Genomic DNA, 14,328 nt, shown 5'->3' on the forward strand with positions numbered 1-14,328 from the left:
AGATCCCATGAGAACTCTGTAGTCAAGCGTGCTTGGACGAGATTAGTTCTAGGATGGGTGACCTCTTGGAAAGTTCTCGTGTTGAACCCGTTTTTTTGTAGGCGGGGTGTTAAACGTTAAGTGCAATCAGAGCCATACTTTGCCGGTGTGAGTCGTGGGGCCTGAAAATTTTGCTTAATATTTTTCGTGCATTTATTTATAGTCCACCACATGATAAGAGTGTCATTACGAGTATCTTACATAGTATAACAATGAAAAATGAGGTATGGCGGGTGATCCATTCATCTGGGCGTGAGTCGAGGTGCTGGGATATTTCACTTGATATTAGAACTAGAAACAGACGTGTGGTGTGTGCGCACAACAAAACAAATGACAGGAGGGGGAGGGAAGGAGAAGGGGTATAGGTACTTGCAGCGTGGAATGGAAGGGGTGCGATCATATCTGCATTAATTCACTGGATCCCATTGAATTTCGTAGTTAAGTGTGATTGGGCGGAAGTAGTACTAGGATGGGTGACCTCCTAGAAAGTTCTCATTTTTCACTCGTTGTTTTGCTGATGGGACATTAAACATTATGCACGATCAAAGCCATTGTCCCTCGGAGTGAGTCGCAACACAAAGACATTTTTCTTAATATTTTTCGTGAATTTATTTATAGTTCACCACGTGATAAGAGTGTCAGCACGAGCATCTTACATAGTAGAATAACCAAAAACGAGGTGCAGGGGGTAGTCCGTTCATCTGGGCGTGAGTCGAGGCACTAGAGCATTTTGCTCTATATTAGAACTATAAGCAGGGGTGCGGTGTTCGTGCATAGCGAAACAAATAACAGGGGGGGAAGAAGGGGTATATGTATTTGTAGCGCAAAATAGAAGAGGTGCGATCATGCTAGCACTAATGCACCAGATCTCATCGAACTCCGTAGTTGAGCTTGCTTTGGCGAGAGTAGTACTATGATGGGTGATCTTTTGGGTAGTCTTCGTGTTGCGCCCGTTTTTTTACAGATGGGGTGTTAAATGTTATGCGCAATAGGAGCCACAGTCCGCCAGCGTGAGTCGTGGCGCCAGATTTTTCATGCATTCATTTATAGTCCATCAAGAGATAAGAATGTCATTACGATTATCTTACATAGTAGAACAATGAAAATAGAGTTGTGGGGGGCGGTCTGTTCATCTGGGCATGAGTCGAGATGCCTTGGCATTTCGCTTGATATTAGAACTAGAAACAGAGGTGCGGTGTGCGCGCACAACAAAATAAATGATGTGATGGGAGAGGGAAGGAGAAGTGGTATATGTATTTGCAGCGCGGAATGGAAGGGGTTCGATCATACTAACACTAATGCATCAGATTCCATCGAACTTCGTAGTTAATCGTACTTGGGCAAGAGTAGTACTAGGATGGGTAATCTCCTAGGAAGTTCTAATGTTGCACCCTTTTTTTTTGCAGATAGGGCGTTAAATGTTACGTGGGACTAAAGCAACAGTCGTCAGTTAATTCGCAAACATGAGTCACAGCGCCGGGCAACATATGGCACTCATCCCGACGAGACAACTGGCAGGTGGTTGAGGAGTGGGTGGCAAGTGGTGAGACCCATAGGACATGGGGGCATGGCCGCAGGTACGACATGATCGTGGGATGTCACGTCCACAGATTTTAAGGGATCTTCTCCTTTTTTTGGTTTTATTTTATTTTCTCTTTTTTTGCCTTTTCCTAAAAATTATTAAAAATAAAGTATAAATATTTTAATAAACCAAAATACTAAATTTAATAAAAAAATAAAATTAAAAAAAGCATAAATATCAATAATTAAAATATCAAGAATTTAAGTACCGATAGAAATTTAAAATGGCTAGTAGGCCCAAATAATAGAATTTTGAGCATATACTAAAGCACAAAGATTCAGGGTGTTACACAAGTTGTATATTTTAATATTCAAGTTCCCTTTTGGCATGCATTAACAAATCAACTCTTAAGCACCTAAAACAAATCAAAAATTTCCATCAAACATTTGACAAATGTAGAAATTCAAACATCAAACACTTACACACATATATTTCAATTTTTACATAGTTTTTAAGGCCTAGAAAACTCATTAGAAGGATAAAAAGAAATATCAAGCTCCTTACTTTGCTATTTAGTGCTTGGGTTTCCAAGGAGGAACGATAAAACCTCGGGTTTTGAAGGAGAAAAATAGTTGCAGCAGCTTTTCAAGGAGATTGCAGAAGGTCTTATGCAATTTAGGGAAGAAAGAAGGCTTATGCATGAGGTGTCTTAGCACCTTAAGAGAAGAAAAGGATCGAAAATGAGGGGTAGAAGACTTACTAAGTGAGCTAAGGGAGATGGTATGGTAGAGGAGGAAAGAGGCTTCAGTGCCTTGGGCTAGCTCTCACTCTCTCACTCAAGTTTCCTTTCCTCTCAATCAAGTGAAGAAGAAGAAGAGAATAGAAGAAATGAAGGAAAGAAAGAATGGAGCTTAAATACGAAGAGAAAAACCATGTGATTTGTCAGATCACATGCATGCATGGTGGGCCTTCACCAACATTAGTGGCTGACCGACTGGTGAGGCATGATGTGCATGCACCCCCTACTATAATTGAATTTTATAGATATTTTTTATTTTATTTGAGTTGATTTTGATTGGTTTTTACCACATATGTTGTTGGATTATCCTTTGGCACTTTTTCAGAAATGATTTTGGGACTTGGAAGCAAATTAGAGTAGATTGGAATAAGATTTAGGCAAAAAAGGGTTAAAACATGAAGATGTGGGAGACATGGCCATAACACATGGCTATGTGTTATGGAGCCAGCATTTCTGTCTATGAGGAGGAGTGAGACACAATCATGTTCCTGAAGAACACAGTCGTGTGCCCTATATTAGGTTAACACACAGTCGTGTGTTAAGAAAGAAGCATTTTTGTTTCTGAGGAGGAGTGAGACACGACCATGTTCCTAAAAGAAATGGTTTTTTGCCCTATACTGGGTTAACATACAGCCATGTGTTAAGAAAGAAGCATTTCTAGTTCGCTCGGTGAAAGAGACACGACCGTGTGTCTGGGAGACACTGTTGTGTTGTGTCTAAAAGCTAGAAATTGACATAATTTTGAGGAAGACATGGCTGTGGGACGTACTAGATCAAAAAATTAGGTCTTGAACAATATAAGAAGGAGAGGATCTAAAAAAGAAAAGGAGACTAAAGGAGGAGAAAAGCGAGGACGGCTGTAGACATCAAAAGCTTCTTCTAGTCGATTATTCTTAATCATTTCATGTTTACTTTAGATTTCATTCTTGTAATTTTCTTTAGGATGTGTAACTAAACTCTTGTGTTGGGATCTTTGATGAAACCGTAAGGGATACTTTGTGATTTCCTTATTCAATCTATGGAAAGCTTTTTCCCCAATCCCTATGTGTTATCTTGTGGTTTAATGCTTAAATAGATTGATCACCTATTTATTAATTTATGATGAATGATTGGATTGAGAGATTGATTGCTCATTAGAAGTTAGCACAATAGATTGAATGTGAGTAGAGATACTTAGCATGATCTATATATTTAATGATTGAATGTTAATGCATCAATTCATACTAATCCATAGAGATATGTGTGTTATTATTAAATATGTATGGTAATTGATCTTGAGGAAGAGATTACTACATGATTTAATGAAATTGGGAGAAAATTCTAGTTATAGATTGAATTAAGGAAATTCATAGTTGAACTTATGGTGGATTCTAAGATCTTAACCATCATTATATCTTGGTAGTTAATTAATCCTAATTCATTGTTTCTTTTTGTTGTTAAGTTTTAGTCTATACTCATTCTCTTACTCGTTGGCCAAATAATATCAATTAGTTGTAATTCTAATAATTGTTGTTAGGTGAGTTCACATCATAACACACCCCATGTGCCAACTACAATAGTGGCAACATCAAGCGGCCACTTTAGTGGGAAGTTTTTGCCCTACGCAAGCATGCTGGCACTAATCCATGAGCGTCCAGGCTAGCAGGTGTAACCCCCCACTCACTACTATGCTAAATTGTATTTGGAAAATATTTATTTAGGCCTTAAGGCCACTTGAACTCATTTAAATTTATTTCACGGCCTTATATCGTAATTTGTAATTTTAATTTTATGCTAATTTATTTTTATTTTCTTTAATTTTATCTGTTATTATTATATTTATTTTGATTTATTATTATTATAATTATTATTATTATTTTAAAATAATCAATTTTCAGGAGAAAACGAAAAAAGGGAGAAAAATCTTGTGGGAAAACATTTGCGAGAGAGGGCCGCGTGCACGCGAGACCAGGCACAGGACGTGCGCATAGTGCACACTTCTCATTTGCACGAGGTGCGGGGCCAGTTCTGCATGCGCATAGGCAGGCCCATCCGCAAGCGTCACATCGTGCTCGGACAAGGGCAGGCACCACACTGTGCGCGTGCTATCCGTGTCACATCACCGCCTTAGGCCACTGCTGGTGGAGGAATTTTTCCTCTGTTTTTCATGCCATATTAAATTGATTATCTTCCATTAAGCACTCTCTCTCTTCACCGAATTTTTCCACTTGGCATAAATTTGATTGTCTTTATTTTCTATAAATAGGGGACCTTCCACTCATTTTCTCATCACTTCCATTTCATTCTTTCACCTTCCAAGAGTTTAGAGAGAGAGAGAGTGATCTAGAGAGAGAAGGAGAGGAGGAGAAGAAAAACAGTGTAGGAAAACTTCGAGGTTCCAATAAGGAATTTAGTATTTCTTTAAACATCTTAAGGAGTATTTCTAGAAAAATTTAAATTATTAATATGTAATTTTGTGTGGTTTGCATGTTCTATATTTAGTAGTTCTAATAAACTGAATTGCTCTTGATTTCAAGCATGCTATGTGATTTATAGGCACTTGATGATTTGCATATAAATAAAATAATATGAATCCGGTGATATTATCTGGAAAATAATTAAAAAAGAAAAAAAAGAGAAAAGAGAAGTGGAATGAAGCCTTAATGATATGAAATATGTATGTATCTGTATTGACATGCATAATGCATCAAGTATCTCATTAGGCTTTTTATCTTTGAGAGGTATCTATTTTTTTCCTCCCCCATTTAGTCTAGAAAGATGTGAGAGGATCGCTCCATGCGGATGATGACGTACCCTCTAACGAGAGCAGTGACACTAATATCTGTTAGGGGTCACCTTTGTCTAAGTATTGTCTTGGCTATAGAATATCTAATAGGACCACTATGGTCGATATGACCGTGGTTATAGTCGTACCATGATTTGGCAAGCTAGAAATGTTCCTGAGCAAATTGTCATTATGTATATCTGATCTAGTCATTCCACATGGGTAGTCGAAAATCTGTATCTACTCTCAGAGATGGAAGTCAAAATAATTTTACAAAGCATAACACGAAAATATGAGCATTTCATGATTTATTTGATTTTCTCTATTGTTGAGTATGATATTTGATTTTGATTATTGTGACTATGATATGATGTTTTCTTAATAAAAAAAATTATTTTTATAAGTTAAGATAGGACTCTGACGTGACCTAATTATAAGTATTTATGATATAATTATTCAACTTTAAAATCTTACGATGTTATTTAAATATTGTTTTCCTTACTAAACATATGAAACTCACTCTTTCCATGCCAACTCCCAGATGAGGAAGATAGTGAGGAACTGTTCGCTAACCTATCCCTTGAAGTCTATGAGGATCTCGTAGATTCGCAAACTTTGAGTGCATAATTGTTCTCGCACGCTGAATAGTCTAATAGCATAATGATAGAAGTGGCCCTTTTTATATTTTGATATTTTATATTTTGACACAACTTCCGGCCTCAGTTATTTTGTAATTAGAACCCATATATTTTGTAAGGGATTTTAACACCACGTTCACCACCGTACTTAATTGTATTTAAAAAATCCTATTTATTCGGGCCTTAATGCCACACTGAACTCATATAATTTTATTTCGTAGCTTATTATCGTAATTCATAAATTATGCTAATTTTTATTTTATTTAATTTTATCTATTTTTTATTAATTATTTTATCATTATTTTTTTTAAATAAATGATTTTCAGGAAAAATATAAAGTGGGGGGAATCCTGCAAGAAAAACTCCTGCTGCACGGATTGCCTGCGCAGGTGTCCACGCTCGACAATTGCAGGACATAGGCACAGTGCGGACAGTGCGCACGTCCCAACCGCGCACGGCACATGGGTCAGACCTCTGCGAGCATCTTGTAGCACGCTGGCAGGCCTGTTGTGAGTATCTTGTCGCACACTAGCTGGCTAGTTCGTGCGCGGATAAGGCAAGCACTGCACACTATACATGCGCCATCCGCATAGCAAGTCTACCGGGATAGGCCTGTGCGCCTTGGGCCAGCACACAGTAGGCTTTCGTGTGGCGCCCTAGCGCATCGTAGGCCCTGCGCACGGCAAGGTAGCCTAGCGCCTGCAGGCTAAGCCTACAGTGCGCACGGAGTGGGTGAGGCACACTGCCACCTTGGGTAATGTCCAACCGCCCACCTTGGGCAGCATGCCACCACTTGAGGGGGTTTTTCCTCCATTTTTATAGCCACGTCAAATCAAGCATCTTTCATTTTTAGCACTCTCTCTCTTCACTGGATTTTGCCACTTGGTGCGAATTCAACAGCCCCCATTTTCTATAAATAGGGGCCCTTCATCCCATTTTCTCCTCACTTCCATTCTTCCACTTTTCAAGAGTTTAAAGAGAGAGAAAGAGTGACCCAGAGAGAGAAGAAGAGGAGGATAAGAAGAACAGTGTAGGAAAAATTATCAAGGTTTCGGTAAAGAATCTAGTATTTCTTTAAATTTCTTAAGGAGTATTTTTAGATAAAAAATTAAATTAATGATTTTATGTTTTTGCCTATATTACATGTCTATATTTAGTTGATTAACAAATTGAATTGTTCTTGATTTCAAGCATGCTATGTGATTTATCGATAATTGATGATTTTTTTGTAAATAAAATAATATGAAACCGTTAAGGTTATCTGAAAATAAGTAAACAAAAGAAAAAGAAAAAAAATGAGAAAAGTTGAATGAAGCATGAATGGTCCGAAGTATCTATTTATATTGATATGCATAATGCATCAATTGTCTCGTTATACTTTTTATCTCTAAGGGATATCTGTTCCCCTTTACCCATCCAGGGTATCATTTTTCTTCCTCCCAATCTGGTATGGAAAGACGTGAGAGGACCGCTCCCTGTGGATAACAGCGTACCCTCTGACAAGATCAATGACACAAATATCTGTTAGGGATCACCTTTGGCTAAGTACTTTCGTGACCATAGAATATCTTATAGGATCAATATGGTCGGTATGGCCGTGGTCATAGATCATACCATGGTTTAACAAGCTGCAAATGTGCTTGAGAAAATTGGTATTATCTATATCTAATCTGGCCACTCCATATGGGTAGTGGAAAATCTGTATCTGCCATCAGAGAAGGAAGTTGTAACGATTTTGCAAAGTATGACACAAAAATCTGAACATTTCATGATTTATTTGATTTTCTCTATTGTTAGGTATGCTGTGTGTTTTATCTTGATTGTTGTGACTATGACGTGATGTTTTTCTTTAATAAATTAATTATTTTTATAAGGCAAGATAGGACTATAATGTAACCTAATGGTAAGTGTTTAAGTTATAATTATTCACCTTTTAAAACCTTACAATGTCATCTAAATATTATTTTCTTTACTAAGCATATGGAACTCATTCTTTCTATGCCCCCCTCCTAAATGAGGAAGATAGTGAGGGACTGTTAGCTAACCTACTCATTGAAGTCTATGAGGATCCCGTGGATCTGCAAGTCTTGAGTGCATTATCGTTTCTGCACTCTGATGAGTTCAATAATATAATAATAGAAGTGGCCCTCTTTTGTATTTTGACGTTGTATTTTGCAGTCACTTCTGGCCTCAATTATATATATATATAATTAGAACTCATATATATGTAAGGGATTTGTATTGATTTGCTTTGCTGTATATAATTTTTATCATATACTCGTAATCTGTTTCTATATTTGACACCCACATGCCTTAATTAGCATTTGGGATATCACAGGATTTATAACAATTTACTCTGCTGCATACACTTTTTATCATGCACTCATAATTTGTTTCTGTATTTGACTTCCTTATGCCTTAATATGCATTAGGGATGTCATAGATGATATTAGAGCAGTTATGCGAACCAAATCCCTTACAACTGAGGCAGTAAGTAAAAAGACACATAGGATATCTAGGAAAATAAATCACTTTTTTGAAATTAGACCACCAACTCGTGTCTTCTTGTTTTGTAGGAATGACGCGAGGGAGACCTTTCGTAGAATGTACCAAAAAACCTGAGGCCCAAGACCATCCAACTAGGGAAGAGTTTATTGAACTCTTTCGAGCTATCGAAGGGTTAACTACAGCTGTAGAACATAACAAACAGCTAAGAGGTCTATCTCTAACAACATGGCAGAGTTTAGGAAACTTAACCCGCCACACTTTGAAGGTGGCCATGACCCTTAGTAAGCAAACCCTGGATCCTAGAAATAGAGAAGTTTTTCTCTACCTTAGACCTAACCAAGGAAAATAAGGTTCCTCTAGCAGCCTTTATGTTGATCGGTGAAGAAGAACACTAGTGACAATTTAAGAAGGAAGTCCTACCTACCCCTACCACCTAGAAAGTTTTTATGGAAGCATTCTTTGATAACTTCTTCCAAGCCTATATTCAAGAGAAGAAGTAAGAGGAATTTCAGGACCTCATCAAAGAAAATCTTATGGTTGCCTAATATGCAGCTTGATTTATCCAACTATCTAGGTTTGCTCCTCTAATGATCACCCTCGAAACTCGTAAAGTTAAGAAGTTTCTGAAAGGCCTTTGTGCTGATATCTACGACCGGATTATGATGTTAAGATCCAGCTTGTATGCAAAAGGGCTAGAACATGCTCAGTTGGCCGAAGACCTCATCTAGGCCGGCACCAATGCATTGCCCAAGTCTGTACCCAACAACAACAACCCTAATAACTCAGAATAAGATTGCCCAACCCAGTAAGTAGCCACCTCGATAAACAAAACCAAGTTATCCTTCCTCCTGCTCTATCACCACCTATTAGACAACGTGTCAGACCTTCCCAACCATGTCAGCATTGTGGTCGCTCGAGTGGTGAATTACCCTGTCGATATATCAATCATGCCTACTATCGGTGCAAAAGCATCCGACATCTTATAAAGAACTGCCCTTAGTGACCGAAAGACGTGGCCATACTTGTAGCCCAGGGTCCTGTGTATCACCTGGATGAATCCGGTGCCCTCCCCACTCCTGTCCTTATCGAGGGTATGCTTTTTATTCATGATACTTTTGTTAAAGCTTTGATCGATACAGGTGCTACTCATTCTTTTATCTCATGTGCATTTGCTTGTAAATTTGATATTAGACCTGAACCTTTTGGAAAAACACTAATGGTAGAAAATCCCTCTAAAGAACTACTAGAGGCTCATTGTGTATATAAGGACTGTAGGATAAAAGCTTCAGGGATAGAGGTATGTGTAAACCTGATACTATTAGATTTTGTAGGATTTGATGTAATATTAGGAATGGTCTGTTTGGAAAAGTATATAGCTATAATAGATTATGAAAGTAAAATTGTAACCTTACGATCCCCGAAAAAGAAATAAAAGTTATTGTTATTATTTTTCTAATAATTGAACGAACAGGAATATGGGCACTAATCCTGCTGTATGTTCCATACTAATTGTTTGTAATTTTCTGGATGTCTTTCCCATCGAACTTCCTAGTCTATCTCCCTCATGTTAGGTAGAGTTCTTGATTGAATTGTTGTTTGGAACCCAACCGATCTCTAAGCCTGCTTATCGCATGAGCCGTGCTGAGCTAATAGAGCTGGAACATCAGTTTTCTAACTTTATCACCCAGAAATTCATTTGCCTTAGTCATTCCCCTTGGGGCGCTCTGGTGTTGTTCGTAAAGAAAAATGATGGTTCCCTCCGACTCTGTGTGGACTACAGGAAACTCAACTGAGTGGCCATTAAAAGCATACCCTGTATCGATCTAAGTGATATAATTGACCTTGTGCTACGGGTCGAGCAACATCCTTTAGTCACTGGGGGTAGTCTTTTATAAGGTGTTGGGTGTTTCCGCACCGATAGCAGCCATTATTGATACGACGACAAGGTAGGTCACCATGCGAGCGACCACAATGTTGACAGGGTTGGTTAGCTCAGGCAAGTGGAGCTGTAGGTGGGGGCAAGGTAGGAGGAAGGACAACTCTGGTTCGTTTATCTAGAGGGTTACTTACTGGGTCAGGCAATCTCTTTCTAAGCTATTGTAGTTTTTGTTGGGTACAGAGTTAGACAATGCATTGGTGTTTGGCCGAGATAAGGTCTTCGACCGACTGGGCATGTTCGAGTACCTCTATATACGAGCTCAGTCTTAGCATCGCGACCCAGCCATAAATGTTAGCACGAAGGCCCTTGAGAAACTTCTTAGCTTTTTGACTTTCGGGGGTGACCATCAAAGGGGCAAATCTAGACAGTTGAATAAAATGGGCTTTATACTAAGCTAAAAATAAACTTCTTTGGCAGAAGTCTTGGAATTCCTCCTCTTTTTTTTCCCGAACATAGGCAAGGAAGAAGTTATCAAAGAAAGTATCCATGAAAACTTCCCAGGTAGTAGGGGTAGACAGGACTTCTTTCTTAAGTCGCCACTAGTGTTCTACTTCACTATTTAACATAAAAGCTGGAAGAGAAACTTTTTGTTCTTCGGTTAGGTCTAGAATAGAGAAAAGCTTCTCTATTTATAGGATTCAGGCTTTGGCTATTAAAGTTTAGGGGGTTAAGTTTCTTAAACTCTACTATATTATGGGAGATAGACTTATCTGTGTTTCAAAATGCAAGGGCAGAGCGTGGACAAGGGTTACCCTGGTTTTGTCATACTACTACAGTTAATCCTTAGATAGCTCAGAAAAGTTCAACAAATTCAGCCTTAGTCAGATGATCTGGGGCTTTAGGTCGCTGAGTACACTCTACAGATGGTCTTCCTCACGTTATTCCTATAAAAGAAAGGAGGACACAAGTTGGAGGTCTAATCTTGAAAAGAGGACTTATTTCTTTCCTAGGTATTCTAAAAGGTTCATCTACCTAAGGCCTCAGTGCAAGGGATTTGATCCGTAAAATTCTGCTCTGATACCATCTGTGATATCCCAAGTGTTAATTAAGGCAAATGAGTGTCAGATACAGATTCAAGAATAACGAGTGCATGATAAAATTTATGCAGCGGAATAAAAACTATTGCAAATCCCTTACAAATACATATGAGTTCCACTATATATATATACTAAGACTAGAAGTAGCTACAAAATACAAAACAAAATATAAGGGCCACTTCTTTCACTATGTTATTGGACTCATCAGAGTGCGAGAACAGTCAGACTTATGGATCCACAAATCCTCATAGATTTTCAAGGGTAGGTCAGCCTGTGATTCCTCACTTTCTTCCTCATCCGGGGGTGTATAGAAAAAGTGAGTTCCATAAACTCAGTAAGGAAAATAGTATTAAATTAACATCGTAAGATTTCAAAAGTTAATTATTTTAACTTACAATTTAACCTCCTCGTTTACCTATTTCACATTATGAAAAACCATTTATTTGTTAAGAAAACGATACGTTGATATAAATAACTAAATATACATCATGCCAAATAATAGAGAAAATCAAATAAATCAAGAAGTACTTGATTTTTGTATTATGCTTCGCGAAGTCGTTACAACTTCTATCTCTGAAGGCAGATAGAGATTTCCAACTATCCAAGTAGAATGACCAGATCAGATATATATACGGCAATTTGCTCAGGCCCTTTTTTGACTTATCAGACCGTGGTACAATATATGACCACAGCCATACCAGCTATAGTGGTCCTAACAGATATCTACAATAACGACATTACTTAGCCATAGGTGACTCTTACAGATAGTGTGATACCACTCTCGTTAGAGAGCACACCATCATCCAATAGGAGCAGTCCTCTTACGTCTTTTTAGACCAGATACAGGAGGGGAAAAAAGATAGCCCAAAGGGCAAGGGGAATAGATACCCCTCAGAGAAAAAAAGGCTAACGAAATACTTGATGCAATATGCATATCAATACAGATATGCTTCAGACCCCACATGCTGCATTCTACTTTTCTCTTTTTCTTTTCTTTTTACTTTTATTATTACAGACTATATATTATATTTATTACCGGTGAGTTCATCAAATATCAACAATTCATATAGCATGCTTAAAAATAAGAACAATTTGACTCATTTGAACACATAGGCATGCAAAACAAACAAAATAACAATTATATTAAATTTTCTTATCTAAAAATATTCCTTAAGACGTCGAAAGTAATATTAGATTCCTTACCGAAACCTTAATGCTTCCTTCTTCACCATTTTCCTTTCTTTCTCTTCTTCTCTCACTATTTTACTATCTCTCTCTCTTTCTCTCTCTAAAACTTTGAAAAATGAAAAAAATAGAAGTGTGGAGAGCAAGGGAAGGGGAAGGGCAATTTATAAAATTTTAGAACTGTTGGATTCACACCAAGTGTCGAAATCCAGTGAAGAGAGAGGAGAAAAGGATTCTTGGCACCAAAAATGAGGGAGAAAATTTTCCTCCACTAACAGTGGCAACACGACACCCAAGGCAATAGCGGTGCACTGCTTGAGGTGGTAGTGCCAGGTCGGCACGCTGCAGCCTAGCCTGCAGGGGCACAGGCCTGCTGCTACGCGCGCAGGGGCTAGCCTGCGCAGGTGTAGGGCCTTGGTGTACTGGGCTCTGTGCACGCAGGCCTACTATGCGCAAGCCCCAAGCGCACAGGGCATATCTGCACAAGCCTGCTGTGCGAACAGTGCACGCACAATGTGCGATGCTAGTCCACGCATGTAGTGACGTGCGGACAGCCCACCTGCGCGTGACAGGATGCTGAGCATAGGTCTTGATCCTGCGCCATGCGCACTGACGAGACGTGCACGATGTGTGCACTTTTCATGCGTGTTGGCGTGGGGAGGGGACGTGCGTGCTGTGCGCACATCCCATGTGTGCTAGCATGCGAATGGGTCATGCACACTGTGCGCACGCCCCATGGCCACTGTGCGCATGTACCTGCGCGGACAGCGCCCAGCACTCGTGCGGGCACACTGCTTTCTTGTTGTATTTTTCCTGCTGGTGGGTTTTCTCCCATTTCGCCGTTTTCTGATTTTTTTTCTAAATTTTTCTTTTGAAATAAAAAATAATAATTTAAAATATTTTAAGACAAAATAAAAATAAAAATAATAAAATAAAATAAAATAAGTAAAATAAAAATAGATCAAGATCATGAATCTCGAGAAATATTAAATAGCGTAACTTAATTTAAGTTTAAGTAGAGTTTCTAAATCATTTTAGTGTAGTGATAGGTGAGGTGTTACAAGTTGTGTAATAAATCTTCATCAATTGTCTAGGATATTATAAGTTCATACAAAAAATTAATATTTCCTATACATTTAATGCAAAACACAAGTAGAGGTAGAATGATTTGATTTTATTATTACTTTTATCATTCTTGTGATAATACATTATATGTAAAATTTAACCTCGCACGTAGGATGGTTAAATCAAAATCCGCAATCATAAACACAAAGACAAAAATATTTTGCAGAACTTGGTGGCTTTTCAATACATTCTCCTTTTCCCTTATGTTCTTTATAGCATTGTGCCCAACACTCATCAAGTACACAATCATTAGGATCTAATACGTTTTTACATCCCTTCTAACCTTAAGCTAGAGGAATAGCAAAAAGAACTACAATTAATTTAAAGATGAACATGTCAGTTAATCTTAGCACATTAAATTATCTAATTATGGATAACTTTAGAAATTTAATATTAGAACCATCTAGGTTAAGTGCGTAATGCATTAACTATGAGAAAAGTTAAACTTGAACAACTTATGAATTTTTTTGTACTTGAATATTGATTATAAAACATAACAGCATATATGAAAAGCAAAAAATATTATGCTAAGTTGTTACTTATATTTTAAAAACATTTTTAGTGCTAGTAGTTGTGCTTTGAATTGATATTTGGCAAACCTGAGAAAACAAAGACAAGAATCAAGAAATGGGTGCAGGCTTGTCTTGCCATGCTTAGTAAATCGTAATTTGTATTGAGTGCTTCTTATTATATTTTGAGAAGAACAATATTACCAGAGTTCAAAGGGTAAAGAAAAGATTATCCTCATTATTTATAAAATAAGGTGGACAAT

This window comes from Carica papaya, chromosome 8 (assembly GCF_054855325.1).
Source record: "Carica papaya isolate Zhongbai chromosome 8, ASM5485532v1, whole genome shotgun sequence".
Classification (NCBI taxonomy): domain Eukaryota; kingdom Viridiplantae; phylum Streptophyta; class Magnoliopsida; order Brassicales; family Caricaceae; genus Carica; species Carica papaya.